This window comes from Urocitellus parryii, chromosome 12 (genome assembly GCF_045843805.1).
Source record: "Urocitellus parryii isolate mUroPar1 chromosome 12, mUroPar1.hap1, whole genome shotgun sequence".
Taxonomy (NCBI): domain Eukaryota; kingdom Metazoa; phylum Chordata; class Mammalia; order Rodentia; family Sciuridae; genus Urocitellus; species Urocitellus parryii.
This window is the reverse complement of record NC_135542.1, coordinates 95,183,766-95,211,213: the sequence shown is the minus strand read 5'-3', so window position 1 is coordinate 95,211,213 and position 27,448 is coordinate 95,183,766.

The window sequence follows — 27,448 nt, the reverse complement described above, 5'->3', positions numbered from 1 at the left end:
CACTGCTTTTTGTAAAGTGAAGCCCTCCCCTTTGGGATAGGTGATAATTAGAACACGGAATGAGGCACTTAACCAAAACAGTTGACTACATAATTAGATAGCCTTAGTTTTATTCAGAGTGAACAAAGAATGCTGCAGGCTTCCTGAAAGAAATGGGCCGGATGCCCCAAACCTCTCTTGGAGACAGTCCTCTGTAGGAGCTTTGCCTGAGAAAAGGCTCCGGAGCAGGGAACAGGCTCCAGCCCTGCTGGTGGCCTGGTGGCAGAGTTAGGCCTGTGAGGGCAGAGTTGGCTCATGGTGCTGTTGGACCCCGTTTTTCATCTTGTTTTGTCTCTGAATACATCCAGATTTTTTTCTTCTTCTATGAAGCACACTGTTACCAACAGGAACTCTCAATGAAAAACTAAGGCTGTAATTTGCCTTAATGAAAAATATAGAATGAATGCTAAAAAAATCTTCCCCAGAGGTGAGTCTGAATTCTACTGCTTTAAATCGTTAAAAAAAAATTGATACACATTGCCTACTCATTTGATCAAATTTTACTCAAAAAGGCATATGATACACATCTTTTGATAGTTTATACTGAACAAATATTCATGACCTATGATTATTGTTTTATGGTTATAATTTATCTTTCATTGGCCCTTTAATTCTTCAGACCTGCCGCCTTTATCTGTTGTATTATTGGCACTTTTTATAGTTTTGACTTTAGGGTCATGGTGTTCTCATAATTATCTGTGTCATCAAGTTTGTATTGATCCACAAAGAAGAGTATTGAACAGAATGTCTCCTGGATTACTTTCGACTGATCTTAAAAGTCTTAGGAAAACTGTGCGAGGTTGAAATAGACATAACAATTTTCAAGAAAAATAATCCAACCGTTCATCATCGTTTTTCAAAAATTTAGAAGACAAAGCATGGAGATACAAAGACACATACTCCATCTTAGTCTTTAAAGATTAGCTGTGTTTTCATTTGAGGGTGTTTCATTCCATCACCTCTCTACCCCACCCCTTTCCCACCAATGGATTAATGTTACAATACTGTGATGGATGGACACAGAGATTTGCTGCCCAGATTTCTACTTGAGAGAATTACTTGTTACTTCAAAAACCAGGAAAAAGTTGTCAGCCCCTCTGGGGACTCCCAGAGCAGAAGAAAGCCACCTTGCCCAAAGATGATCCACCTCCAGAGGCTGATTAAAGATAAGTTATAAAATCCTGTTTGGGTCTGGTGTGTGGCAACACTGATGAACCCTTTTTAGTAAAATGGTTTCCAGCTCCCTGACCCATAACACAGCTCTACTCCTCCCAACTTTCTTCTGCCTTTTCTCTCTTTTCCTGCTGCTAGACTCAATCACAGGGTTTTCTTTCAGGAGACTTAACACAAGCACTTTGCTGGTATTCAGCTTCATTTGAATTGAAATTTGGGTGATAAATAGGACTTTACAAACAGGCAGTCCAGTGGTGGTTGTTGGCTGTACTACATGTAGGTTAGCTCTGGTGTGCTATATGTAGTACTAACAGCATTAAATATGCACCTTAAAGAATGGCACCAAGTCTAATATTTCCTTAAGAATTGTGACTCTCAAGGGATAACAATAAAGAGGTGTTATGGGTTAGTAGAAGCAGTAATACCTGAAAAGACAGTCAGAACTTGATGCTTTTATTTCTTACTGTGGTAAACACAATGTTGAAAATACTATTGGCATTTAAAGGAAAGAAAGAAAGAAAGAAAGAAAGAAAGAAAGAAAGAAAGAAAGAAAGAAAGAAAGAAAGAAAGAAAGAAAGGAAGGAAGGAAGGAAGGAAGGAAGAAGTTCCTAAGTGGGCTAGAATACAGAGAGGGTAGTTGTCATTGAGGACTTCTTTGTTCTGATGTTGATTAAGGAGGTTAAATAAAAATGGTTACAACCAATAGAAATCACTACCTTCTTTTTTTCTTCATGGCTGAAGAATTAACTATATTGAAGATGAACTTGTGAAGACTCAGAAAAGGAGCCTTTTACGTACCTTTACAATCACCTAAAACTTCAAAACAACACCCAAAGTATACTTTGAATTAAATTATGTCCTAGGAATAGCTCCAGATCAAAAATAGAAGGAAGAATTTTTCTAGGTAAACCTGCTTTGGATTCCCTTCTGATAAGAAGACTCAAGTGAGAGTCACCACTGGAGAAGAAGAATGAAAATACATATGACCTGGTCATTCCAGATACAATATTTCCACAATCTTTCCAGGACCTAGTTGGGTCCATACGCACAGGGCAAACATCTCAGAGTAAAGAATGGTGTAGAGATGTGCCAGAAGGTGGACAGGATTTCATACCTTCACCTGAAAACAATTTTATAAAGGAAATCAGAAATTTCTGAATGATTTTCTCAATTAATATTAATCAGACACCTTTTTACATAGATTTATGCTTACAATAATAATTGTGAGGTGTTTATTCTTAACCCAGTAATGAAAGAATTTATGTGAAAGTACTTTATAAATTTGAAGAGAGAAAATGTTACTTAGTGCTAAAACTGTTTAGAATAGTAAGCACCTAATAAATATGCTGGTTATATGAAACTACTGAAAATATTATCATCTTTACTAGTAGTAGTAGTATGAAAAGAACTCTGATAGTTTTGTATACAGTAATTAATATGCAATCAGACATAGACAAGTACACATTCTTATGTGTATCCATTGATTTCTTAGTCAACATTCTAGAGACAATTTAGGTGAAATGTCTCTTTGGGTTAATCTCAGAAATATTGTTGCTTATTTGGTCTCCATTGTAAGAAATTCTGTCAAGAGTGATGGTATATTTTATTGTCCAATATTTTATGAAAGGCTATAAATTTCCAATCTATTTTTATAGTTGCTAAAGCATAAGAAATCTCTGATAATTTAGAAACTCAGGATACTGTACTCAGCTGGAAGTGAGAAACTAAGGCAGAAGGATATCAAGTTTGAGGCCAATCTGGGCAACTTAGTGAGACCCTGTCTTAAAATAAAATTTTAAGAGGGGCTCAAGGTATAATTCAGTAGTAGAGTGCTTGCCTACCATGAGTGAGCCCTCAGTTCAATACCCAGTGCAGCAAAAATAATAATAATAATAATAATAATAATAATAATAATTTTAAATTTAAAATCACCTCTATTGAAGAAGACAATAATAATTCATCTGCTATTAAACTTCTGTACAAAACCTGAGGGAAATAAAAGAATATTAATAAACATTTTACAAATTTTTTTCATCCATGTATTTTATCCTTAAATGAAGTTGAACTCCCTGAAGAAAATATTCAAGGATGTTACTATTCGATTTTTCTTATCTAATTGCAAAGGCATTTCATCCCAAGAATATTATTTTTAAAGTAATATTTCCATGTACCTTATGTTTTTTCTGCTTTTCTTTTTAATTTTTAAATACTTTACCCTCAGATCTATTAGATTCAATAAGAATCATGAACCTATTCTCCAGAAAAAATGGTGTCTAAAAAATATGCATATAACAGATTCACTTTTACATTTATTTTAGCTAACACACAGACTCCCTTAAGGTCACTTAAGGACTTTGTGGGACCCAGTGAGAACAATGTAAAGCATTCTCTAGGAGTCCACTTTAATTCTACTATTTGTCATTCAGCATTCTGCTGGGCATTAGTTTCAATGAATGGTTTATTTTGAGTTTATTAAGAATTAAGAAAAGATATTTATTTTTTTTAAAGAAAATTTTATGAGTTATCAAAAAAACCTAATTTGGCAATTTAAGTGAATCATTTTGTCTGATAGGAAAACCAAGTTTTATTCTCTAACTACATCTACATGGTCTCACTTTATTTCCTGTTCTTTTGAGGAGTCTTTCTAATATAATTACTTTAAATATAAGGATGTTTCTCATCCCTGACACTATCAAATATTATTCTGAAAATATAGCAGTATAATGTATACTTAAATAATTAAAACAAATTTGGGTGAGAAACATATATATATATATTTTTCATTCTTACAAAGGATATAATATTCTTTAAAGAAAATCTCATAAAAACAAATTGAATAAGAAATTTCAATGAGTGGCCAATTAAAAACTAAATATACAAAACAAGCATTTCCTACATGATAACAAAATAATTGCCTTAAAATATAATGATTTAAAGTTCTAGCCAGGACAGTGGTACATGACTTTAATGTCAGCAACTCAGGAAGTTGAGGCAGAAGAACTTCAAGTTTGAGGCCACCAAAGCAACTTAGGGAGATCCTCATCAAATTAATAAGACCCTGTCTCAAAATTAAAAAATAAAACAGGACTAAGGATGTAGCTCAGTGGTAGAGTACCCCTTTGTTCAATCCAGTACTAAATAAATAAATAGAGTTTCTAGTCACAAAAGTAAATAATACCTATTAAAGAATAAAAACTATGCATAAAAGAAAAGAAGCTTTATCAGATTGGAATTTTAAAGTTGTGTAAATGAAAGAAACTTATTTTTGTATGATAAATTACAAATTACACTATGGTGATTTTAGTGACTAAATAAATGAGCTTGTGTTGGAAAACAACAAATGATTTTAATGTTCTTATAGTAAAATTATGAATAAAGTAATGAAATAAGATTTATTATTTGTTCAAAGGTTTAAAAAAATTAGAGTAGGTGTTAAAAGTATAGTTTCTATAATAAATGAATTACTTAAACAGAAAAAACAAAGAAATCCAAATATTCATAAACATATTTATTACTAAAACACAAGTGTAATTCTTTGTCAAGGCTGCTATTCAACAAATAATGTGGAGAATTACAAATTTAGATCTCTATATCATCTATTACCCCAAAATAACTTTCACACAGATCAAGTTGTAAATAAAATAATTAAGGGAGATTAATTTTTTTTAAATTACTATTTATGTTTTTCTTCTGAGTAAGTCCTCTGTAATGTTAGATATAAAGTTAGAAACAAGCAAAAGTACTACTGGATTTTATTAAAGATATAAAACATGTATATCAAAATGACCTTCAAACAAACAAGAAAAATATGAGCCTTTATTAAAAACAGCTAATATAATTAATATGTTAATTACTATTTAAAAAGCAATTTGAAAGATAAAATGACCATATAAAAGTAATCTAAGGATATAGAAAGCAATTCAATGATAAAACAGAAGCAGCTGTTGCAAGTGTTATAAGTGTTTACTCTGATTAGCAATCATAGGAATAGACATTTTAAAAATTAAGATGATATTCTTATCTCTTAGAATTAGCACTAATGAAAAGGATGACAAAATACAGCCCCAGAGAGTGAAGGGGTTAAGATGCATTTGGGAGCTCAGTTTAGAGAATAATTTAGATGTATGTCTAGTCATATTCATATTTATACCTAAATTTGTATCTATTCAAAGCAATCTTAATTGAACTAATATGATAGGTCCATTAATAATATTCCTGTAATTTGCAACTAAGCTGAAGATTTTGAGTTCAATTCTATTTTTAAAATTTTACAAAAATAAATTTTTTAACAATTATTAACAAAAAAAAATATTAGCAAGAAAGTTTGAATGTTTTTGCTGATATGTGGAAACTAACCTACAATAAAGGGGAAAGGAGAAGAATAGATATTCAGTAGATTAGACAAAAGGGAATGAAGGAAGAGGAGCCAAGATAGGAAAAGGAAAGAAAGTAGAATGAATCTGACATAACTTTCCTATGTATGTATGTGAATACACCACAGTGAATCCCACCATCATGTACATCCACAAGAATGGGGTCCTAATTAGAATAAGATATATTCTATGCTTGTAAAATTATATAAAAATGGATTCTTCTGTCATGTATAACTAAAAAGAACCAATAAAAAAGAAATATTATCGAATATTATAACAAAAAGAAATATAAATCTTTAAAAGGTGTCGATTTCCTACCAAATTATCATTTGAAACTGAGTTTTATCATGTCTTACATAGGATAATTGATGTACTGTACTCACAGGCAATCATCAGAATCCTTAGAACTGATTCCCAAGTAACTTTCTTCACCTTGCCACCACAATGTTCATTGTTCAGAACTGTGCCATGAATGCCAATGAAGAGAGAGCAAAGAAAGATGATAAAGGACTTTGTTAGCAAGGAAATCACCTGAACAACAACAACAAAAAAGTCAGTCCAGTTTCCATAAATCTTTGGAATTAAACTAATCATACTGTTGAGCATTGTAAATAAAAGATGCTTTAGTTCTTTCAGCAACTAGAGGCAAATGAACCACTGTCTGACTAAAGACTTAAGTAGTTGCACGTGACCAAATGGTGTGGGGATCCATGAGGAAAGATGTTATACTTAATGAATGAACAAGAGAAGCAGGCTTATTTGTCCAGAAATTTTTAAGAAAAAAATGGAGCTGTGGTTGGAACTATTTATTCACAGATCCACTGAAAACTAGAAAAATATTGGACTTTCCCTAGAGGGGAGATTATGGAAGAGAATTGGTATTATTTTCCCACTTATTTATTCAATTACCTGTGTACTCATTTATTTAATATAAATCAACTAAATTTCAAATTCTGGACTAACGGCCCTGGAAAAGTTATATATATATAATATATATTCATATAATTCATATAATATATATGAATATATATTATATATGTGATATATTAAATATTATAGTTATATATTATTGTATATAAATATTATATATTATATATGACTATATATACTATATAGTTATACATTAAGTATGTTATATATAATGACTTTCTTAAAAATTAATTCCTATAATGGTTTAGAGGGTTGTTTGGTCGTTGTCTTATAGCACTACAGATTGAACCCAGGAACCCAATGAGCCACATCCCAAAGCCTTTTAAAATATTTTTAGTTTGAGACAGGGTCTTGATAAGTTGCTGAGGCTGACCTTGAACTTGTAATCCTCCTGCCTTAGCCTCCCAAGTCATTGGAAATATAGGAATGTGCCACTATTTTCCAGCAAGAGTAGAGTCTTAACCTTGAATTCAGGGATCTGCTTAGAGACTGTAAACTCCAGAATGGCACAGAAATTATTCTATGTATTTAATATATAACTATATATATATACATATATATATAGTTATATAAATAGTGAAAATATATATGATATATAAAATCTTATATATACTATATAAGATACAATGTATGTAATATATATGTGAACATATAATATATACATATATATAACTATATATATAGTTTTTTATATATATTGTTTTATATATATAGTGTGTGTGTGTGCGCATGTGTGTATGTATGTGTGTATACACATATATGTAAAATTTTAGAAATCACTTCTGGTAACCAAAAGCATTAATCAATATTGTTGAATCAAATTTCATTCTTGCTGATTATACTAATGTTTTTCTTCCTCAAAATGGTCCATTGATACATAAAATTCAATTTATGTTTCTCTGAAACAAAGAAGTGCAAGTATAAATGCAGATGCACCCATTAAATTTAACCTCGGGCAAGACAGACATCTTTAGTTTAAACAGCCCTAGGACAGCTGCCATGTTTTGTGCCACTGCCTCTTTATATGAGGCTCCTGCACTTGGCTCCACCTCTGGGTTAACCTTGGCATGCCTCTCCATTGATTCTTGAAGCAAATGAACCCTATTCTTCTGAGCAACATTCTGAACTGGTTCTGAGGGATTGATGTTCATAAAAATGCCTCCCTAAAATGTAACTGTGGTTTGAAAATATAATAACCCTAGCTTTTTCAAGCCATCAAGTTAACACATACAAAAAATTGAGTAGATCCAATCAATTATGTCACTTAGACTGACAAAAATCGCAGAATCAACTGATTCAGTGGCTCATATATTAATAACATCAGAATGAAGTGTCATTTCTTGTTTATGACTTTTCCATTGACAAGCCACTTAATTGTTATGTATTACAACCGAAAAATGTGTCACTTTATGAAAAAAAGTATTTTCCGGAACTGAACTAACACTTGCAGGGACTATAAAATTTGATCAAGACACTTCTGGAAAATCTGATACACTCACATAAATAATTATTATTATAACTTCTTATTTTAGTCTAGTTATTTCCCATATACCTTTTCCTTTCAATGTAGGCAATTAAGACACATTTTTCATAGTTTCTTATAATTAATCTCAGATAAAATAGATAAACATTTTGTCTGTATATTTTAGCAACTGAGTTTTTATTTTTAATGTATATGTATATATATTTTTAACAAACACATATAATTATATCTATTTACAGAGTATATTATGATATATCAGTACATATATAAATATAATATGTAATGACCAGATCGGGGTGACTGGCGTATCTGTCATCTCAGCCATACATAATTTCTTTGTGTTGGGAATTTTCAAAATCATATGAATTTTAAAAAATACATATATGCTATGCTTTTTAGTAATATTTTTAATTAAAAATGTTAGAGTAGGACAGGAGGTATATCTCAAGTTCTTGCCTACTATACATAAGACCCTGGGTTCAGTTCTCAATGCTAGAAAAAGAGTGCTAAGATTGTTGAATGTATGGAAAAGTTTGTTATGAGGGGAAACACTTACTTATTCCTTCTCATATTTCTGAGACACTACAATGATCTCTTTCTTTTATATACTATTCCTTCAGCTCACAGGAAAAAAATAAGTTAACTTGATAGAGAGGTAGCATTCATTAATTGATATTTCTAGTGAAGCTGACCTATTAAAAATCAATAAGCATTGGTGCCTCCATCTCTTTGACTCTCTTCACTCAAGATCTGGGTTAATTTGTCTGTTCTGAGATCCAAATTTGCCTCAGGAGTGAAGTCTACACTGCAGTGAAAGGAGGGTTGGAGCACGGAACCAGAAAGCTTATTGGGATGCGTGCCTAAGCCATATCTAGATTATATTAATAACAAACTAAACACTTAAATTTCCATTAGTTTGTTACTGTTCATTGATTCCATACTTGAGCAAAATTTTGGCAATATGTATTGATGACTTATAACCTCAAATATGTTGGTAGAATATTTGTTGACTACTTATTTCCATATCGTGTGGACCATGGTGATATTCCCAAATATGTAGGAGATGACTCCAACATAACAAAGACCCATCTTGACAGGATTCAAATGGTGTTTATCGATAGACTCTTACTGGATGACTTGACCACATTTGAAATCAATAATGACTTAGTAATACAAAATTTTCCCCAGGATTTCCAGTTATTATTTTGATTAGTACCTTCCCCCAATGCTATAATTATGGATCTGGGATGCCTTCAAAGGCTAAGGTGTGCTGAAGGATTGGTCTTCAAGGCAGCAACGTTTACAGGCAGAGTTTTTGGGAAGTGATTGGATCATGAGAACTCTGATATATAAATGGGTTAATCCATTCATGGGATCATAATTAAATGGACTATTGGAAGGTGGTATAAATCAGAAGGTGGGCCTAAGTAGATCACTGGGGACACACCTTGGAAAGATCTACCTTGTACTTGAACCCTTCATATTCTCTGTCTCTGACTCCTAAATGCCATGAGGTAAACAGCTTTTCTCTGTCAAGCCCTTTTGCCATGATGTTTTGCCTCACCTCAAAGCAATGCAGCAAGCTGACCTTACACTAAAAGCTCTGAAACCATTAGCCATAAGCAACCTTTTTTTTCCTTTAGGGTGTTTTCTCAGGTATTTTGTCACAGTGATAATAAGCTAACACATCCAATATTATTGATTTCTAATATATTGAACAATTTATTCTATTTTTGGTAAAGGTATCCATGAACAACAAAATGAGTTTCAATTTTAGACTTAACATTTTGTTTGTATTTTAATAGGACAATATTAATTTTCAACTGCTTAAAATACCCAGGTTTATTTTGTCATTTTTTTTTCCTGAAAAATAGAGAATAGTCATCAGATTATGTCCATGATGCAAATTTAGAAAATAAACTATGTGAAAAAAATTCAAGATATTTATACAACACTAATTTCACTAAGTGAGCCTTTACATGAGGCATGAACTAACTCTAAGACTGTTAAGCGTCAAGAAATGTAAAACATTTCATGATGGCTAAAGTCAGTTTTTATTCTACAGTGATTGTTTTGCTATTTAGAGCACATCCTAAGATGAGCATTTTTCTCTGTCATTCTGCATTCTGCTTGGCACTTTTTATTTTAAGTCAGAACCAAATCTTTTATGAATATGAAACTGGTTCAAGTATAGCACAATTGAGCTCAGAAAGCTCTGTCAATTGCAGTTTTCAATCTTATTTATTTGACCAAAACAAACAAAAAAATCAAAAGCAACAATTTTTATCAAAAAGAAATATTCATTTTCTATCATAAACTATGCAAGATTAACTTTGTTGAGTAAAAACAGAAAAAAATACAGAATGAAATCAGATATTTAGACTTAAAGAATATTCAGTAGCATTTTAGAATGTTAAACAAATAGGAAAAAATTATAGGGTTTTTTAAGTGGGAGTGGGTGATAAAATAAATCTTACATTTTAGAAATCTGCTTATTTTGCAAAATAAGAATTTTGGTGCACTCATAAGCCACAGTTGTTAAAACAGGTGAATGATATTTCTGATAGTATTTGTGATAGATAGTTGATAACTGACACAACCAGGTAGATTGATAAAAGAGATAGATATTATTGATTCCATTCTCTACATACTTACTATTTTATTTTTTCACTTTTTTGGGGGTGGTTCTGTATAGACAGCATGACTTTATTTTATTTGTTTATTTTTATGCGGTGCTGAGGATCGAACCCAGTGCCTCACACATGTTCGGCCCCAGCCTTCTACATGCCATTTTTAATAAAAGACTATTCAATTTAACAGGAAAAGACTGCTATGACTCTAAAATCAAACTGAATGCTTTGTTGATTTTTTTAATGTGTCTTTTTCTCAAGACATAGTATTTCTTAAAATTTAAGAGAAGTTTATATATATATGTTTTTTATATATATATAGTATTAAGATGGCAGAGCTATCAGTATTTGTAACAGTATGTTACTCATTTAGACATTAGATCATTTTTCCAGGGAGGCCTTATCAGTTCCATCTAATGTCTCTCTCTGTTCCTAAAATCATTGCTCTCTGTCTCAGTACTCTGATTTGATTCCTTTAAAATATGTGTTACTAAGTTAACTTGCATTTTAGCATGCTTTCCTCTCTATCTTCCTTCATTAGACCATAGTACACCTGAGGATAGAAATTTTACAGCACCATTTCTTGGTGGTGTTTATTGACTGAATTTGGCAAAAGATCAGAGTACCCATGCTCCCTACCACCTCCCTTCCTCTCCTGCCAAGAGTTATGATTAATATGACTATTTTTGCATTGTCAAGATACAATGAGACCATATTTTGTTCTGCAATCTCATTCCAACATGCACTTAGTCTTTTTTCTATGTGTCAATTAATTAGTGGTCATCATCATTCTCTTTAGCAACATTTTTCCTTTTCATATTTTTGTATTATGGTTCAACAGCGAATCAGCTGCATTTGGTCACTAGGAAGACTTTTCCAAGAAGAATGACTAAGTGTTATTTTTATAAGTTCTGAGATGTCTGTCCATAGTTTTCATACTTGAAACTCATATCAGCCGAACACCTTATTATTGACTTACAGTAATTTATTTGCACAATCTTATATGTATCATTTCTTTGTATTCTGGCATTTACGTTACAGCAAAAAACAAAACAAACAAACAAAAAAAAGTCTGAGTGAGCTAGAATTTCTCTCCTTGACAAATAGCATATCTTTGAACTTGAATATGTCTAACCCTAGAATTACCCTAAAAATCTAATAATTTAGCAGAACATGTACTCATGATAATCACTGTTTTATTTTTCCAAAGAACACTATACTCTTTCTATCTTCACATCAATTTTTACTTCATTTCAAAGGGACATTCTTCATAACAAATTTGTAGAGATTTTGTGATTTGAACCCAGGGGTGCTCTACCACTAAGCTATATCTCAAGCCTATTTGTATTTTATTTTGAGACAAGTTTTTACTAACTTGCTGAGGCTAACCTTGGACTTGTGACCCTCCTTCCTTGGCTTCCTGAGTGTCTGGGATTACAGATATTTGCCACCTTACCAACTCTAACAATTTTGAATCCATCATTTTCTTCCAACTGCTTGGCTTCACTTCAGGAAAACAACTTACAGATTTATTTATGTATCTACACCTCTCCTCACATTATAGTTCTCTCATTTTACCTCCTTCCATATCATCTATGATTTTCTCCAGGTATTCCTATTTATTATAGGAGAAATAGTCATTAAATGACACACAGGTAAACAGTATGAAATTTTGACAAATTTGACTGACCTAATTACATTTTTTGATAAATACTATAAAGGAAAACCAATGTCTCAATGAGTGATCAGGGGGTCTCAATTTATACCAGGTCATAAAGAGTTCTCAGAAGTGATTTTAAGCTGTGACATAAAGACAGAGTTAGAGTTCATCAGGTGAAGGGTGGGCTGTGAATCATTCCAGTCAGAGATGAGTATATGTGAAGTTTATCGGCACCAGAAAAGTATTTGACATAGTTGAAGAACTGAAAGATAGTCAGTGTAGCTGAAGTGCAATGAATGCTAGGAAAACCTAAAATGACTTGAAACCATTCTTGAGAGATAAGGAAGATGATGTAGGGAATGAGAAGAGGATATAATTGTAATCTACATTAAATTACAATCCAAGTAGGAGGTAACATTTACAGGAGGGAGATGAGAGGTATGCAATAATAAAATATCACTTGTATTAGTCTGCTTCTATCGCCATAACAAAACGCAGATGGGGTGGCTTAAGCCATAGGAATTGATTTTCTCGAACTTCTGGAAAGAAAACTCAAGATTCCAACAGAGTCAGTGTCTGGTGGGGGTTCTGCCTTGGGTTACAGGTGGCCAACTTCTCTCTGTGTGGAGAAAGAGTAAGGTTTTTGGTTCCTCTTCTTTTTTTAATATTTATTTTTTAGTTTTAGATGGATACAATATCTTTATTTTTATGTGGTGCTGAGGATCAAACCCAGTGCCTCAAGCATGCCAGGCAAGCACACAACCACTTGAGCCATATCCTGAGCCCCTTGATCCCTCTTCTTAAAAGGGCTCTAATCCCAAGACATTGGACTAGGGTCGCACCTCCATGATCTCGTTTAAACCTAATTACATCCCAAATTCCTCTCACTGAATACCATCCCATTGGGAATTCAGGTTACAACATATGAATTTGGGGAGGCCATGAAAATTCATTCTGTAACAGGGGACAAATGTAAAGTTTCAAAAGGCGCCCCAAATGAAAATGTGATATAAGCCTCCATACTTTAAGGAGAGACCATGAAAGACTACCCCTCAGGTACTGTCAATCAGAAGAAAATTCCCTCTGGATTTATTTATTTATTTATTATTTTTTGTGTGTGTGTGCGTGTGTGTGTGGTGCTGGGGATTGAACCCATGGCCTTGTGCATGTGAGGCAAGCACTCTACCAACTGAGTTATATCCCCAGCCCCTTCTGGATTTAAACTAGTAGAGCAATCCTGAGAATTTTAAATCCTAAACTTGGATTAATTTTATCAGAGACTGGTAGTGTGTCTATGTACCTACAGAAACAAATGTAAATGAGTTGCATAATAGCATACTATAATCCTAGACCTCAAATTATTTTTACAAAGAAAAAAAAAAGAGAGATGCAAGAACATAAGACACCATGAGTAAAAAATTATCAGGAAAAAAAAGTTTCAATTATTGGAATTTCCATGTTCAGTATAAAAATAAGCTATACTGATTATGTTTAAAGAAATCAAAGATTAGTTTTAAAAAATACATGAAAAGATTGGAAAATTATTAATGAAAAGGATTTCAAATGTGTTAAATTTTAGAATTAAAAAATGAAATATTTAATAACAAAATTAAGAGAACAATAGATAAATTTCCCTGCAGATTAGTTATTTCTAATTTTTTTTGAAATGGGAGATGGGCCAAGACATTATCCAGTACAGCATGAGTACAAAATATATTTGAAAAAAAAAGAGAGAGGTTAGAGGACAGAGAAATTACAGGGACACATTTCATAAGCCTTTTGCCAGAGCTAATCAGAGAGACAGCTGGTAGGGTGAAAGGGGAACTTTTGAAGATAATGGTTAGAAAGTATCCAACACTGTTATGGAATTAAGAAGCTGAACAAGTCTACAAGAAAAATTTTAATGAAATATTCATCTAGACTCATCATAGATAAACTATATCAAACCAAAAACAAAGGGGAGAAATATTAAAAGGTAGTCATAAAATTGTAGCAGATTTTCTTGAGTGGCACTAAATTGAATGCATCCTTGACTTATCCGAAGCAATGAAGAAATGCAGAAAAACAGAATGAGTGGTCAATGTGCTAAAAAGTAACTTTTAAATATCTATTTTTATCTTCAAATGATAGTACAATGAAAAGCTATTCAGAGACATACTTGGATGCCAATATTCTATCTCTGTAAAAATATCACATATAAAAGATAGTAAAGAAAAGGGTTCTATAAGTCAAATCACAATGATAAAAGTGTCAATTCACCAGGAAGACGCAGCAATACTGAATCTGTAAGTATTTAATCAGGTGACCTTAAAATGTATAAATTAATAAATTACAGACATAAAAAAGAATGACAGATTTACCACCTTCGTGAGACTTATAACTTCTCTCATTAGTTGATAGAAAATAACATATCGGCATGGAGATAAAACATTTGAACAACACTATTGGAAAACTAAGGGACACATAGTTGGCTTTCAGTATCTGCACAATGTATGTTCTTTCTAAGCTTGCATAAAACAAAAATTTTTACCACATATACATATACCACATAGGAAATACATAAGCAGAAATACATTCTTAAAGTGTATTCAGCAAGGTGTCCAGACTTCTCTGGAGGCTTTCAGAAGAACAGAAGGTGGTTTCACATATTTTTCTTAAAAAGCAATGTTAAAAACTACTAGGGGAATGTAATGGGATTTCCAAACAATAGTGATTTACAGTTTGAAGAACCGTTAAAAATACATTTATGATGTGCTTTACGGTTATAGAAAAAAAAAATTTAAAGACAGTGATGTTATTTTCTCCTTCAAGGTTCAGTTTCGGTATTGTAAATTCTGAAAAGATAATTTGGTGATCCAGGTTGGAATTTGGCCAAGAATCTAAGACAGAAATGTGTGTATACATATATATGAGTGTGTGTGTATCTGAATATACATATTAATTTATACTGAGCAAAGAGGATAAAAGTGAGTTGTAAGGAATGATGTCTGATTATATTCTGCTGGCGTTTAACTCACACATGGATGTGCATGTACATACACACAGAGCTAAGTCTATATATATATAGATAGAGAGAGAGAGAGAGAGAGAGAGAGAGAGAATTTTTTTTTAATATTTATTAGTGTCCGGCGGACACAACATCTTTGTTGGTATGTGGTGCTGAGGATCGGACCCAGGCCATAGGCATGCCAGGCGAGCGCGCTACCGCTTGAGCCACATCCCCAGCCCCAGAGCTAAGTCTTAAAGAAAAATAAACCTGTAGTCTGAGGACTGTCAGGTTTTCAAGGGTTACTGATTTATCCATGTCGTTCTTTACATTCAACTCCACATGTCTGCTGTGCTTTGATAAAGAGAAGCAAGGCTTGAAAAAAAAAAAAAGAGCTACCTGGATCAGTTAAAATTTCAGAAGGGATTTAATTGAAGAATTTGAAAAGAAGGAGGGAAAAGGGCGTATAATTTTATTCTTTTTATTTCAACCACTTAAAGTTGATTTTGATTATTCTTTTACTTTTCTCATTATTAAATTTAAATTTATCAAAGTGTAGTTTCTTTAATCTATATTAATGGGATACCAGGAATAAAATGATGGAGAGAGGATCCATTTTCCTTCTATACCTGTGTACTACAAAGGGTAAATTTAGTCAGAAATAGGCAGAAAATTTGTATAAGATTTAACTCACTAGAATGTTCACTATAAATTAATGTGATGAAAATAATCCTTCTGTATAAGAAGTACTTAGAATTTCCTTTTAAAATATGTTCACATCAATTCATTACTTCCAAAAGCTCAGATGCTTTCTACTTGATATTTGTACCCAGAATTCCTATTTCCTTTCAATTTCCTCTCCTTAGAGAATGTTCTGTCCTGAAACTACTTCATAGTCATCAACTGTGTATCAGTCAACTTCCAGCGTTAGTATTTCCCCAAGTATCTACTTTCAGTTTTTACTCAAAAAATTTTAATAAAAATCAAAGAATACACAAAAAGTATATCAGTCCAGAGACCTGTCTTCAGAATCCATAAAGGAACATTACAACTAAATACTAAGAAAGCCAAGAACACTTCCAAATTAGGCAAAAATTTGAAAAGACACTTCATGAAAGAAGACATAGAAATTAACCAGTAAGCATTTGAGAATATATTGAACATTATTAATCATCAGAAAAATAAAAATTAAAATGTCACTATATACAACTAGACACCCATTAGAATTTTTTAAAAATGAACAACTGTTGGCAAGGATGTAAAATAATGGGTATGTTTATACTTTGTTTATGGAAATACAAAATAGTACAGTCATTCTAGCTAATGATCCATTGAATTGTAATAAATTACACATATATCTTCTGTACCACCCATACATTATACTTTTGGGTACTTACCCAAGAGAAAACAAATCATATGCATAGAAATATTTGTATGAGAATGCTCATAGCAGTGTAGCAAAATGCTGAACACACCAGTTCATTCACATTGGGTGAATGAACAAAATGATGTATTATATCTACACCACAATTTACTTATTAAGACATTATTAATGCATACAATAATCTTTTATTTCCTTACTATAATATTTACATTATTACTTAATATGTTATATTAAGTTACTAATACATTAATGACATGAGTAACAACATGAATAAGTCTCAAAATTATGTTGAAAGAAGCAAGATAAAAATGAGTATATTCTGTATTGTTTATATAAAATTCTACTACTACTACAAACTACAAATTCTACTAGTTACTCTATGGTGACAATAAACGTATCATTTTGTGCCTATCTGTTCCCCAGCTCCCACGGTGGGTTATGAAGGGAAAGATGAATTCCCAGGAAATAGATGGGAACTTTGTGGCAATGGAAATGTTCATTATTTTGCCTTTGGTGGTATAAATACGTCATAACTGATCAGATTAATGACTTGAAATATATGGAAAACACTTTTTTCAATTTACCTCTTCATACAAAAATAAAGTCAAAGAATTCACTTCCTTCTCTATTTGTATTGTGAATGTGACCATCTCTGCAAAGCACATCTAAAATGTCCCAGATACTTTGTTCATTCTCTCTTTTGAAATTGTGCCTACATTCATCCCTATCATAGAAATCATAAGGGGAAATAACTTTATAGCAATGCTGGAATTCTTGCACAGATATTATCTATTTTAACTTACTACCTATTCTTGAGTCTATATTGGTCATTGTATTAATATATCTGTTTTCCCCAGCTCCCACAGGGTTGTGGGAGCCTTGAAAAGAGTCATTTTGACTTGTTCATTCCAGCTCCTAACGCACTGATGACCATACAGTAGTATGTAATCAACATTTGCAGGATGAATAGGTAATGCTTTTGACATTTGTTCTGCTATTTGGAGGTTTTCTGATATGTCTCTAGACTCTTGACTCCATCATATACCATTGAGATTGCTTTGTAATTGAGGTGTTGGTTTCAACAATTTTTATGACCTATAAAATTTACAATTCCCTGGGAAACATTTGGGAGAAATGATATGGGGGAATTATTTCATTCAGCATCTTCCATGTTTACATGATAGATTTTATCTGCTGTGCTGCCCATCTTTCATGAAAACCATATCATTTCTTGTTTTCTGTTTGTTTGCAAAAAGCATCTTACTTCTGTTGTCCTCAATTGCAGTCATTTCTGATTCTGCCTTCTAAACTGCAGTATTTACACATATAATCTCTATTCAAAAGGATATAACACAATATTTAAGTCATTATCTAGTACTGGAGGTGTGTTTGTTATTGCTTTCTGTGCTTCTATTGTCTTCTCAACTAGGAATCTATAACACAAAATCCTGCAAAGCTTTTGTCAGAAATGTCATAAAGGAATATGTTACTGTAGGAGATGTGAAAATTCCATTTGGACTTATTTACCAATTGAGAGAGAGATTCAAGGTAGGAATAATATTAACAGCAAAGACTACACTGCAAATGGTAGTAGGGATTTTTTATTAGCTCTTTCTACCAGAAAAGAGAAACCTGATAGAAAACATTTTCTCAAGATAAGTGCATAAATAACCTGTTTTGAGCTATGTTTTCTACAGCTATTACAATGTTGCCCATTAAGTGTATTTATGGAGTACTCAGTGACAAGAAAATTGTTTGATGGACATATCCCACATAATGAGATTTTTCAGAAATTGTAGTTTTGCTTTAAGTAAAGGTCTAGAAATGTCCAGAACAATATTTCCAGATGAAAGGAGTGTATCTAAGGGAATTAATGGAGGCTCATTTAACCTTTAACATCCCAAGAAGTAGCAGTATTTTTGAAGAGAAAAAGAAAATGTCAATCTCAAACTAATAATCATTTTTATTTAAAAAAATATACATATAGAATTTTGAAAAATAGAGTTTTCTGAAAGTCATTATGCTGAATCATTGACAGGAGTCTTCATTTGACCCTATTTGATCCTCCTGCAACCTCCCATTTCTCTAATTTCATTTCTGGCAGATTTCTTAAAAATAAATATGGACTTTTTTTTTATCCATACCAAGACATTCCTTATTTGCCCTTTTACTAGCTAGAAGCCCCTTAATTCAGTCTTGCTTTCCCATAGTGTATCTTAGTGTTTTTTTCTGACCTTTTCTGACATACTAATAGCATACTTCTTAAGCTAGTTTTCAGGATTAAAGTTTTTTGTTGTTTTTATATTTCTTTGGAACATTTTCAATGTCCAATCTATCTTTAACAAGAAGTTAAACATTATTTTGAAGAAGGCAAGATGTGTAAATGAAGCTTTGGCAGGCTAGTAACCTTGAAGAATTGAAATGGAAATGTTTTGCATGATGTGATGCTAATGCTCAGAATTAACTGACAAAGTCCAAAGTTATCAATAGCAATTAATATAATGTGTTAGATGAAAGAGATGTTTGGTTAAAGAAAATGGGTATTATTTATCATAACTGCCCACTTATTGTAAGTCAGGAGGAAACAAATGTTCTACTTGTGTCCTTTTATCTCAGTTACTACAGTGTCCAAATCCCCAGAATAATTAGGCCAAGGCATAGTTTTCATTAAGCACTGCTCTATCTAGAAAGACTACTTCTAGAAGAGAAAAAAAAATACTTATGAAGTTAAATTAGAATCACAGCATTTCAAATATAGTCAGCTCTCAATATCCGCAGGGGATGGTTCCGTGACTCCCCTATGGATATTAAAATCCATAGATGCTCAAGTCCCTTACACAAAATAGCTTAGTGTTTGCATATAACCTACTCACATCCTCCCTAATACTTTAAATCATCTCTAGATTACTTACAATACTTAATACAATGTAAACAGCTAGTAAATTTTATTGCTTAGGAAATAAAAAAAAATCTGTCCATGTTCAGTACATACATATTTTTTTTAAATTTTTGAATAATTTCCATCTGCAGTTTTTGAATCCATGGATGAAGAAATGTAAATATGGAAAGACAACTTTATTATAAAAAGTCTTATTTTCTTTCTCTTTTCTGTCTGACCTTCTAGGTAACCACTATCGTAAGAGTTTCAGTTTGGAATGATTGTTTCAGGGACTCCACACTATTTAAGGTATAAAGAGACTATTGGTTGAAATTAAAAAAAAAAAAGATGGAACAAGACCAGCAGTTATAAGAGAAACAGATTTTGCATGCACTCAAAACAGGATTCTATTTGAAGCACAGAATTGCTATTTGTCAATCTTTTAACAAAATCATCTATCCTAATTCTGCCGGCCACTTTTGTACCACATCTCCATTTTATTTGTCTTCAATTGTTTTCTTTGGAAGAAATTTTTTTGTTTTGTTTTACATTTCATCCGAAAGTAGGAAGTAATGACTCCCTTTGTGATTACCCAACCTGGTCTCAGTCCTAGTAACCTCTTTCAACTCCTTTTAAGCTGATTAATCCATTACAGTTCAACAGTGTTTACTAGGTTGTTGATCTATAACAGGATCTGGATCTAGAGCACACATTAGCTTTTTCTTAGTGGAATTTATGTTTCAGTGTTAAAAAAAACATTAAAATGGGATGATGTTTATGAAATTTCATTTACTGTGGAAGCATTTGGTATGGAGGTCAAGGGATAACTTGCTGGGAAATGACATTTAAGATGAAATTGAAGAATGTGTAGGAATTAGACAAGTAGGAAAGAGTTAGAGGTATGTGCAACAAAACTGCATAAGGATCAGTACATTCAAGGAACTAAAGTAAAATAAATCATCATACCTGATTGGAGCAGAGCAAGTAGAGGAATGAGGTGTCTTCTCTAAACCCAGGAAGGATGGAAGATAGTATTGCAAACTGACTCTTCAACCATCTGTGAACAGGTGAATAAAATGCAGCTTAGTTAACACTGAAGTGTCTTCTGGGGCACAGCTACAATTTTCAGAGAAATCTCTTGATTAGTCACTTGGTATGGAGATGGCATTCCTGAATGCAAAGATGTTTGCCAATTTGTTATACCTAAGAGAGGGAGAACTTTGAGTCATTTTTGCTTCTCTCTCTTTTTCTTCAAGTATAAAGGGTAAAAATGAAAGGAAAGGTGTAGAGAAGTACAAGAGGGTAAGAAACTGTCTTAATGTGCAATTTTCAAAGGCAGACCTGTTGATGTGGACTTAGACATGGGAGTGTAGGTGGGAGTTGATCTCAGAAAGCAGATTGGGGAGTGGGGATTATAAACAAGAAAGGAGAAAACAATGAAGGGAATGTCATTGACCTCATGTCTGTTAAGGGTGATTATCTTCCATCCTACTGGGATCCTCTGAGAAACCTTGAAAAATCCCATCTAATGGTCTCTGCTAAAAGCTTCCCTCATTAGCACCCCATATTTCTATCTGCTTCTGCCCACAGGCTGAGCAGTCTTCCACACAGAACTGCACACCATACCTACATGAAATCAGGAGCTATGAGAATGTGGCATGGGCATTACACACATCTGCTACTGGAATCAGCCAAATGATAAGACAATAAAAACTATAGCAGATCGAGGGACCACGAGGACGTCTGATATGGAGTGACATCATGCTTTTGGTAATTCTGAAGCTCAGTATATAATTCTAATCAGTTTGAGTTGTTATAAAACTTGATCTGTATCACTACCACTTCTCCTATGTACTTATGTACTCACTAGAATCTCTCTCTCTCTTCTCTCTCTCTTACACACACACACACACACATACACACATATCATATTCATTTCCTATAGTGATGGAATAGAATGCTTGGCATGAATTCTTTAAAGCCATGATTTTCTCATCTTGGTGATCTGAACTGAAAAGGAGACAGCCCGTGCTAGAGCTAGAATTTAGAGATTACTGGCTTATAACAGCTTAGACCCATTCTCTACCCTGGGAAATTTTCAAAATTCATGAATTATGTGGATTCACAGAGGACCTAAAATGGTAATATAATCTGCAGATTTAAATGGGCAGGAGACTTCGAATACCATGTAGTTCCTATATTTTAAAGTTTTTGAAGACAGTCTTCAAGTATTTTTGAGGGAAAAACTCATGGGACTCAATTTGCACATAAAAAATAATCCTTGCTAAAGGGTAGAGAGAGATGGGATTAGAATGAGTGCAAGAGAAAATGTAGAGAAAACAAGTAGCAGGCATGTAGATAAAGTCCCAGAAGAGACAAAATCAATAAGACCTAGTTGTTGGAAGATAGAGGACAAATGAGGGAAAATTGTCATCATGTGAGTTTTAAAAATAGATTACTACAGGTACGGTTTCTTAGAATAGGAAATACCATTGAATAAAAAAAAAAACGTGTTATAGATGATGATACATTTAATTTGGGGCATGTTTGAATATGCTGTAAGAAAAAAAATAATGAAGCTATCCACATCCAGTATGATTTACATGTCTGGCATCCAAAAATTGAATTAGAGATCCTGAGGGTTCCTTTCATGAACTGTATCTAAAACCATTGGAGTAGATAAGACCCTCTGCGATTAGATTGAGCTAATCAATAGAAGGAAAGTAGGAAGAGAGAAAAGGAAGAGGAAGAGAAATGGGGGCAGATTGAGAAGAGGAGGAGGAAGCAAGAGATAATAAAGGAAGACTGGGCCTAGGGGGGAAAACCCGACATTATGGACATTGAGGGTCAGGAAGAGGAGGAGGAACCTGTTAAAGAAGGCTAAAAAGGCATATCCAGATATGTAGAAAAAAACAAGAGAAGGAGCTCACAAATCTCAAGAGAAAAGAGTATTTGCAGAAGGAGATGTTAAAAGCTACAGAATGTCCAAGAACAACACAGATTGAAGTGTGTCCTTTTCTCTAACAACCTGGAGGCCAGTGTAACTTGGTGAGGAATACTTAGAATGCTTAAATACAGTAACAATTAAAATACATCAGTACCTGAAGGGCAGGGTGACCTTGGTGGGGAGAATTTCCATAATGATGGGATGAGACTCACCAGAGTGAATGAGAAGGGAAAAAATGCAGAAGGCAAGCAGGAGCCACTGGTTTGAGGAATTTGGCTGAAGAGATGTTCTCTCTCTCCTCTCTCTCTCTCTCTCTCTCTCTCTATCTCTGTCTCTCTCATACACACACACACACACACACACACACACACACAGCCAAAGAAAATGAATATTATTGTTAACATCTTAGAGATGGGAAAACTGAGCTTTATAGAGGTCAGCAATGTCACATAGAAAATATCAATAGAAGGGAAATATCAGAGAAGAGCTGCTACACTCTAAAATGTATGATAGATTCACTCATAACCATTAACACTACATCCCCATGAATCATCTTAGAAATGTATATGTGGGAAGTATTTTATCTTATGCAAATGACATCTCAATTAAAAAGTTAACATTAACAATAATATAGAAACAAACCTGCAAACGCATGGCATAACTAATGTCAAGGAAAAGTCAACACAAACGATAATTAGAATTTACCTTTTTATTGCCTCAACACAGATTTTAAAAGGGATGAATTGGTATAGCCATTATGGAAAATAGTATGAAGGTTTCTAAAGAAATTTAAAATAACATTACCTTGTGACCCAGCAATCTCTCTTCTGGACATATAGACAAGAAAATGACATCATTATCTTGTAAAAATATTTACCCTCCAATGTTTATTGTAATATTATTCACAAGAGCCAAGATGTGGAAACAACCCAAGTTTCTGTCAACAGATTCATTGATAAAGAAACATATATGTATACACTAAAAAGGAATATTATTTACCCTTAAAAAAGATCCCATCACATGCTACACATGGATAAGCCTGGAGGACATATAAGTAAAATAAGAGACACAGAAAAATACTTCATTATCTGACTTACTTATGGATTCTAAAAAAAAGATAAATCCACAACTCCAAAGTCGAGAGAGAATAAAATAGTGGTTTCCAGGAAGAAGAGGGCTGGGAAAGAAAATGGAAGAATGTAAATTAGTGCATACAAGACATCAGATAGGTAGGATGAATAAGTCTAGAGCTCTAATGTGCAGCATAGGTAATAAAAGAGCACTGTATTTGGGACTCCTACTAAATGAATAGATGTGAGCTACTTTTGCCCACCCCCTAACAAAACGGGTAACTATGTAAGATGATTGATATGTTAATTAGCTTCACCAGAACAACCTTTGTACTATCTACTTGCTTAGAATTTCTTTGTGAGAACTGAATCCTTTTCTATCCCATTCTATCTCACTTATGCCTTTAATATACACAGTAACAGCTTTTTTTTTTTTTTAAAGAATGGGCTGAGGAAGAAGTGATGAGCACATAACTACGAATGTGCTTTGGGAGCGGTAATTGCTATTATCTCATGAGACTGTAAGTTCCTCTAGGGCAGTTTTCAGGTCTTAATCATCTTTGTGCTTCCATTTCCATTTGTAGTTTCTGAAATACAATATGCTCTTGTGAAATATTTATTGTATTCCATTGAATTGCATTGAATCAAATGAATTAAATAGGAAGAAAAATTCTAGTTCTAAGATACAAATAATTATAAAGCTATTTAAGTACATATTCTTCTGATCAAATGTGATTTACTTCTGGATTATTTTACTTCCAAGCAGTAAGTTTCCATGACTGGAAATTTCCTTTGCAATGTGTGTCTGTTTGAGTTTGTGTGAAATATGGTTTTGATGAGTCGGTCCAGCAAATTGAAAGGCAATCAATTTTCCCTTCTCCTCTATAAATAATGTTTGATTATTAATAGCTCTTTGAGGTAAATTTTACTTGTTATTTCCCCATTAAATCTGATGATTATAAACTGAGAAGCTGAAAGGTCCTCTGCCGCTTTAATTAGAGAGCCTGCTAAGCTGCTGAAACAAAGGGTCAGAATATTAAGTGGCGCAAGCAAAATAGAAATTTATTTCTCTTTCATGTCAGAGGGAGCAGACTGTGGAGGGCATGGACCTCTGCTCCATGTGGTCATCCAGAGATTCAGGGGCTTTCTACCTTGCTGTTGCGTTATTCCCCAAAGAAGCCATTGTCAAACCTTATGTGCATCAGTATCTTCCAGACAGCAAGTCAAAACAGATTGCTGAGCCCACACCTGGAGTTTCTGATTCACTAGGTCCAGGGTGAGGCCTGAAAATTTGCATTCTTAACAACTTTCCATATGTTAGTGGGAAGAGGCTGCTACTACTGATATGGAAAGCACATTTTACAAAAAAACTACTGACCTAAAATGTTGACTTACTATGACGGGTCCAAGCTTCTGATCACCAGAGATTACTTCATATTCAGATTTTAGAAGGGTATTTAAATCAAAGAAATACACTTATTCTCCCGCTATCTTCATAGAAAGGCTTGTAAATAAATAAATACGCTCACATACATACGTGCCATCACTTGCACACGTACATAAGTGGTTTTGCTCATTTTTCTTATTTGAGAATTTAGTCACATAGTGGAGATAATGGTAATTGTACTTAAATACAAAGAAAATATTCAATACAGATTGTAGCTTGACACAGATTCCATTTATTTGGGGTACCTGACAAAGAGGTGAGAGTCTTTGTCAGGTACCCTAAATAGTAATAACAGGAATACTGTAGTAGGCTCTGCTACAATACCTTCTTGTCCTAAGCACCACTTTTACTCACCAGGTGAGCCTCACACATCCTAAACCCAACAGACAAATATAAGTTGTTAAGACAGACAGCTGAGTATTTATGGCAGCCATTAAAACTCAAGACTGTTTCTAAAGAGATAATTGTGTCAATTGTCTTTGAGAAAAACCATATTCCAGCTGATGGGAGTATGCTTTTGTCTAGCTTAGGGTATAAAACCTTTTTCTTGCTCTGGGTACACCTTCTTACTACCAACCAAAATATGCACCCATCCATAAATCCCCAATAAGGTGTGCTCTCTGCAATCCTGGATCTGTCTCTTCCTGTTTCCTTCTTCAGTCTCCTAGAAACTTCCACTTTTCACAGCCAGTTCTCATACACCAGAACCAGGTTTTTCCAAAATAATATGCTATAGAATTGCTAGTACAAAGATGAGAATCATCTTTAGAAGGACATAATGATAACAATAAAAAAGAATGTTCAAGATTTAAGCAATTATTTTATTCAAGTTTTGGGCTAAACACTTGAGATAGGATATATTCCTTACTCTCACAGATATTCTTGGAGGTAGGTCATAGAGTGCTCTGCATCTCCCCAATTTGTAGGGATGGACACCAATTTATTATGACAATTGCATTAGTTATTTGATTTTCAAGTAGTCTAACAATCTCAAAATATGTATAAGAAGAGTTTCTCAATTACTGATGGGCCATATTTAAAATTAGTTCAGTTCTATCTCAAATGTTTTAGCATCCGGCGTATCTGTTACTCATTCGCCAATGTATTATGCGTGACAATATCTATGCAAAGTACTTTTAAAACTTATTAATAGCAAGCATATATTGAGTGTTTAGGACATGCCAACACTTTTCTAGTTTTTTTTTTTTTTTTGTCGTTGTTGTTGTTTAATGTGTCATGCTATTAACTCATTTAACCCAAGACCACACTATAAATTAGGCACTATTCAGTTACCAATGAGAAAACTTAGAAATCTGTTCAAGGTCAGAAGTTTATAGCAGCTGAGCTGGGATTTGAATCCCCACAGCTAATACTATTAACTACTATGAAACTAAGTTGCCTCTCAAGATAAATTATTATTGTATTTTAAGGAGTCATAAAATAAATATAAAAATATGCTAAAACTGAATAGTGAAGAAAGGTCACAGGACTTTTACATCCTATAAAACATATCTTTCACTTTGGTAAGATTTTTGTGAAATGTGTATTTTAAGACACGTTACTAGGGAGTCATAATTGAGCTCAATGGAACTAAAATGGATCTCCAAATGAGTAGACAGTACCCATCTGGTCTGTTTCCATTTCTAAAATGTCTGTGATTTTACTGCACATTAGCATAAGCCCACTAAAATCATTCTCACTGTAGTCAATGAAGTTTTAACAGGAAAACACATGGAACTCAGAAGTGTTGTCTATTCTCTCAACTTGAATTTCTGGCCTCACATTTTCTCTTGAACTCAATTCAGCTAGGCTTTCACCTCACTGTGCTGACTCTGTTCTGGTCAAGGTTACTCAAGAATCCACTGGCCAAGTTGCCGGGCTATTCAAGCAACCATCAGCAGCTGACTTGATGAACCACTCCCTCCATTTGAGCAATTTCTTGAATAGGCTTCTGGTTGCCACTCCCATTTCTATCCTACTCTTTCTCAGTGCCTGCTGTTGATTCTTTGAACTGTCTTCCTGAATCCTGGCCCTTTTACATTAATTCAATCCTCAGATTTCTTCTCTCGGCTTCCCTTATCTTCTCTGTTCTATATACACTTAGTCCTGTGATTTATAGACAAGATTCCAAATTTGTATTACTAACCCATGTTTCTCTAAAGACTCCAAACTCATTTTCCAATTGTTCACTGGACAAGCCACCTGAACCCATCAACTATCGTGTTCCTAACATTTCCAAAATCAAAGTCCAATTTGTGCTCCCCAAATCTATTTTTAATGACATTTTACCTATTTGAGTGAATGAAAACCCTGTCTTTCTGGTCACTAATCTGTATAACAAAATGTATGCAAATGTATGTGCAGCTAGCATAGTGCCTCTCACATGACAGACATATACTTTACAAATTAATACAAATGATGACTAAAAGGAAATAGATTTGAGAGGAA